The sequence below is a fragment of the Triticum aestivum genome, chromosome 5A, assembly GCF_018294505.1.
Source record: "Triticum aestivum cultivar Chinese Spring chromosome 5A, IWGSC CS RefSeq v2.1, whole genome shotgun sequence".
In the NCBI taxonomy this organism is placed as follows: Eukaryota; Viridiplantae; Streptophyta; class Magnoliopsida; order Poales; family Poaceae; genus Triticum; species Triticum aestivum.
The window spans coordinates 344,414,360-344,420,628 of record NC_057806.1 but is presented as its reverse complement, the minus strand read 5'-3'; positions in this window follow the sequence as shown (position 1 = coordinate 344,420,628).

Sequence of the window (6,269 nt, the reverse complement as noted above, 5' to 3'; positions counted from 1 at the left end):
CGGAGTGAAGCCATGGGCGATGTCGTACTCACGTTGCACGGACTCCATCCGACACTGCGCGACGTCGAGCGGCGTGGCCTCGTTGAGCAGGCGCTTGTATGTTTCTTCGAGCTCGGTCGCGACAGCGGCCGAGTTAGCACCTGACATGATAGAAGCGCGCAGGTTCTGCACTGCCGACAATAGCGGGTTCGCCCGGTTGGTGCAGGATGCTGCCGCTGCAGGCGGATCCTTGCTATGGCTGGTTCCGTTTCTAGAGCTGGTGGTTAGCACCTTCATGCGAACACAGAGGTCGGCGACATCATCGGAGATGCCGCAGTCACCTAATAGCAGCGGGTCGAAGAAGGCGAGCACCTCCCAAGGGTACTCGTCGGGGACGAGCAAGATGTACACGCATAGCTCGCCGAAAGGGATGACGGAGCCGCCTGTAGGGAAGGCGACGTCCGCGCCGAGCGATGTGCCGTCGTCGGCGCAAACTGATACATCTCCGACGTATCTATCATTTTTGATTGTTCCATACTATTATATTATCTGTTTTGGATGTTTTATATGCATTGATGTGCTATTTCATATTATTTTTGGGACTAACCTATTAACCTAGAGCCTAGTGCCAGTTTCGGTTTTTTCCTTGTGTTTTAGCTTCGCAGAAAATAAATACGAAACGGAGTCCAAATGGAATAAAACCTTCGCGATGATTTTTCTTGGACCAGAAGACACCCAGGAGACTTGGAGATCAAGTCAGAAGAGACACGATGCGGCCACAAGGGTGGAGGGCGCGCCCAGGGGGTAGGTTTGCCCCCTACCTTGTGGGCCCCTCGGGACTCCCCTGACCTAGCTCTGCCTCCTATATATTCACATATATTCCCAAACCACCAGAAGCATCCACGAAAACACTTTTCCACCGCCGCAACCTTCGGTTCCCGCGAGATCCCATCTTGGGGCCTTTTCCGGCATCCTGCCGGAGGGGGAATTCGATCACGGAGGGCATCTACATCAACTCTATTGCCCTTCCGATGAAGCGTGAGTAGTTTACCTCAAACCTACGGGTCCATAGCTAGTAGCTAGATGGATTTTTCTCTCTCTTTGATTCTCAATACCATGTTCTCAACGATGTTCTTGGAGATCTATCCGATGTAATCTTCTTTTGGAGTGTGTTTGTTGAGATCCGATGAATTGTGGATTTATGATCAGATTATCTATGAATATTATTTGAATCTTCTCTAAATTCTTATATGCATGATTTGATATCTTTGTAATTCTCTTCGAACTATCTGTAACATCCCAAATTTTCAATTTGGAATGTTATACATTAGATCATCATTGCATACCATATTTTATTTTGCATTTTGGTTGATCCTAGAAATTCTACGCAACTCAATGACCCACGGAGAGAGTTGGGGATTTCGTTATTTTCATATTTGAGTTTTCTCAAATTTTGAGAATAGGATCATTTGATTTTATTTATTTTATCATCAATTATTTCTATTACAAAAATATGAGAGAGGGAATAAAATGACTTTCCCAAAATAAAGAAATATTGAGGATTTAATAATAAAATCAAATAAGATTTTATTTCGGAGTTTTTCGTTATTTTATTTGAATTTAGGAAAAATGTGCGTTTTTCAAAATTGCATTTAGGTCCCAAATAAATGTTCACCTTGTGGGGCTTGATTTTAGAAGCCCGTGAAAATTTATTTCGGAATTTTTGGAGTCCGTTTAGTATTTATTTTTATTTTTCTTCTGCGCGTAATATTTCAAAAAAAACGAACCGACCTACGGGCCCTGTCCGGCTAGGACTCCGGCCCGAGGTGGCTTTATAAGCCGGCCCAGCCCCGAGGGAACCCTAGCCCCGAGCCGCCCCAGCCGCCCGACCCCGCCGCCGCCGCCTGCCCCGCCGCCGCCGCCGCGCCGCTCGCCGCCCGCCGTCGCCGCCCCGCCCGCACGCTCGCCGAGGTTCGCCGCCGCCTTGAAATCCGTGCCCGGTTTCTTTTAGAAAACCGATCGGTTTTCCGTCGGTTTCTTCGTTGTTTTTTTAGATTCGGTTTTTTTAAATAGATAGGTTTCTCGGTTTATTTAAATAGCGAGCGTTCGTCCGTTCGTTCGTTCTAGCGAACGTTCGTCGTTTTTCTTTTTCTCGGATTAAATCCGCGATTTTCTAATCGTGATTCCTGAATCGATTTTCGTTTTAGTGTAACTTTTGGCTCGTTTAACGGAATCAGGCGATTCAAGCGCCTGGAGTTTCGTCTCGTAACCCTCTATCCGTTTAACCAACTTAAACAAGATTTTGCTACTGTAAAATTTGCCCTAGATCCATATTAGTAGAACAAAGTTGTTTTCTTTCGCCGTTTGACTTTCGTTGCTTTGTTCGATTTGATTCTTTTTGCCAACCGGAGTTCTTAAGTTGAACCTTCTGGTTAGATCTCTTATTTGAGTTTTACCTGTGCATTAGATGAGTACTTATTGTATGCTTGTTTGTTTGTCTGCGATAGAATACCCGAAGTGCGCCGCTTGTTACTTCGAATCGCTAGGTTTCCCGGATCATCAGCAAGGCAAGTAACACTTTGATCATACCTTTTCTATTACCCAGTTTTATTGCATTAGATCAAATCCTCACACATTGCATGATTAGGATCTAATTAAATTGTGGGATGGGAAGTAGTTGAGGTAGTATCTATTACCTGTTTATTGTCAAACCTTTGGGAGTTACTTCTATGTTTGCTTATTATGCCATGCTATGCTAGTAGACGTGGATTGGGTGAGTGATATCCATGACAGATGTGAGTTTGGTTAATTAATGGTTTATCTAAGGTGGCAACTTAAACACACATCTGGGTGGATTGAGGCACCTGGGTATTCCAGGACTTGCCTGTTTTCTTTTGGACCGCCACCCAGGCTCAAAGGGATCATGAGACTATTCATACTAGAAACTTCCGTGTGCAGCCACAAGCTATTATGGGCTCTAGCATAGTTGACTAAGTTGTGCGAACTCTTACAGTGGTAGACTAGCAGATGTAGGGGATGTGGGTGGTACGGTCTACCCGATCGTAAGGTGCTAGCGCTTCTGAAAGACTATGTCTCGGTCATCCGTCTTCTCAAACACCATGTAGTGCGAGAAACCAAACAGAGGCGATCGAGTCTTGTGGGGAAAAGTGCGCAAACCTCTGCAGAGTGTAATAAACTAATCATGATTAGCCGTGTCCCCGGTCATGGACATCTTGAGTATCTAGTACCTGGATTATCATGTGAATCTCAACATGTTACTCTAAATTAATTTTATTGGGTTATGTTTAATGTTGATGCTTAATTGGGATTGAGAATGCTGTCAACCATTTTCAATGTTTAACAACTACCATGATAGTTAAATAAATTTATTCCTTTGAAGTAGAGAAAAATTGGCTTTACGCAAAACTGTAACCATAGAGCTTTCCACCAGCCAAATATGCATATAGTATAGCTGTTTCATTCCATTACTCTCTATGTGTTACTTTGCTAGCATATTCCATGTGCTGACCCGTTTTCGGGCTGCAACGTTAATGTTGCAGACTTTTCAGACGATGATTAAGGAGTTTTAGGTCGTGGTTCTATACTTAGTGATGCCGTTGGAGTTGATGGACTCACTTATCTTCCAAGCCTTCCGCTATTATCGTTATTAGATGGCCTTAAGCCATATTTATTGTATTAAGTTCTCTTTTGAGACCCTCGATGTAATAAGTGTGTGATTGCTACTCTGCTATAAATCCTCCGAGTACTGTGTGGTGTCAGCATTACTGATCCATGGATGACACCAGAGCATAGAGATCAGACTGTTTAAGGTATGGTCACTACAGAGATGGTATCAGAGCACACGCTGACTGTAGGACACGAATCCTAAGCTAAAAGACCTAGATCACTATTCACTCTCTTCTCTTCTGACTTCTCATCTTTTCTACTCTTTAGGATGGCGAATGCAAGGAACAAGTTCACGCAACCGGATGAAGATACACCCTTTGGACGTCACTTGAAGGAAGTCACTAGATACCTGAATATAGGAGTACCAAGCTTCACCAGAACCTACAACGCCACTTTACCTGAAGAAGAGCGCTGGATGATTCAAGTTCAAGTTCCAGGAAGGACGTTCATGCCAGTCACTGAGCCCATAGAGTTTTCTTTTGATGCACCAACTTGGAATCTAGGAAAGAGCATGGCAGCTCACATCGCCATGGGACGCATTGGAGAAGTCTACCGCAAGGATCTCAAGGATACTATCTACCAGATTTGTGGGCGCCGAGATGAGCACTGGGAGATGATCAGCACCAGGAAGGATAGATCAATCGCAGCTTTTATCCAGGAGCTAAACCAGCACATTCGACGACAGGAGAACCAGATGTGCGCCGACATGATAGATCTGAAGAAGGCTAAGACTAGAATCAAGGAACTGGAGGAAGAACTCAAGACTACACGTGAAGGTTATGAAGAAGAAATTGAAATATTGGTGGAGAAGAATGACGACCTGATCAAGAAGATTGGAATATTTATGGGAGGCCCTACGCCAGTAGAGGAAGACGAAGAACCCAAGGAGATTAGCCCGGAAGACTATATCATCATCGACGGCACCGACTCGGATCCAGATAGTAGCGATGATGACTATGTTGATGAAGCTGGAGCAGATATCATGGAGTCTGCAACCGAAGAATATTTCTAGTAGACCACCTCATCAGTAGTAGTAGTCTACCATGTAAATATAGTAGTCCGAGCACTTTTGTGATAGATAGATCGATTGTATGCCCTTGTTTGATTGAATGAAGTGAATTGTTTGCTTTTGCCTCATGTGCATATGGGTAGTGTTTTCTCTTTAGACCCCCTCTATTCTTACATCTCATCTTTTCTAAACCCTCAGATGCCTCCGTGACGTGACCCCGGATTTGCCTTTCCACCGGAGCTCACCCAGTTGATCCAGCAGCAGAACACATTGATGCAGTTGCTAGTCCAGAATCAGAATCAAGGGAACAACAACAACAACCCACCACCACCACCACCTGTTGATCACTTAGCCCATTTTCTTAGGCTAAATCTGCCGGTGTTTTCCAGTAGCACCGAGCTGATAGTAGCAGATGATTGGCTCCGCAAGACAGCTAGAGAGTTAACCATAGCAGGATGCATAGATGCGGAGAAGGTGAAGTTTGCCGCACATCAGCTTGAAGGACCTGCAGCATCATGGTGGGAGAATTTCACAGCCACTTTCCTTGTCGACACTGTCACATGGGATCAGTTTCAGCAGGCTTTTCATACTGCACATGTTTCAGCAGGAGCTATGGCCATGAAGAAGCGTGAGTTTCGCAACTTGCGCCAAGGAGGACGGACAGTTGGCCAGTATGTGGAGGACTTTAGTAAGTTAGCACGTTATGCCCCAGATGACGTTGCTACGGATGCAGCTAAGCAGGAGAAGTTTCTGGAAGGACTGAATGATGAGTTGAGCATGCAGTTGATGGTAGCCACCTTCAACAACTACCAGGAGTTGGTAGATCGTGCTCTTATGATTGAAGGGAAGCAACAGCAAATTGAGAATCGCAAGAGGAAGTATGGACAAGGGAAGTACAATTCAGGAGCTCAGCAGAAGCCACGTTTTACCCCTAGACTGGGAGGACATTTTCAGCATACTCATGGAGGAGGTAGCTCGCACAATCACAATGGCACCAGGAATGGTAATGGGAATGGAGGAAGCAATGGCCAGAATCGCACCAACCCATCAACCCCAGCCAAGAAGGACCTGAGCCAAGTCACTTGCTTTAAGTGTTAGAAGACCGGACATTATGCCAATGAATGTCCTAAAGGCCAAAATGGCAATGGAAGTTCTGGGAAGAAGCCGAACCCTTTCAACAGGGGACAGGTGAACCACGTTAGCGTGGAGGAGGTTGAAGCTCAGCCCAATGCAGTAATAGGTAAGTTTTTGGTTAAGTCATTTACTGCACTCGTTCTTTTTGATATTGGTGCATCGCATTCATACATCTCAAGGGGATTTGTGGATAAGTATAACCTACCAACCCAAGCCCTTAGGTCACCCATGTTAGTAACCTCGCTAGGTTTCACGGATCATCAGCAAGGCAAGTAACACTTTGATCATACCTTTTCTACTACCCAGTTTTATTGCATTAGATCAAATCCTCACACATTGCATGATTAGGATCTAATTAAATTGTGGGATGGGAAGTAGTTGAGGTAGTACCTATTACCTGTTTATTATCAAACCTTTGGGAGTTACTTCTACGTTTGCTTATTATGCCATGCTATGCTAG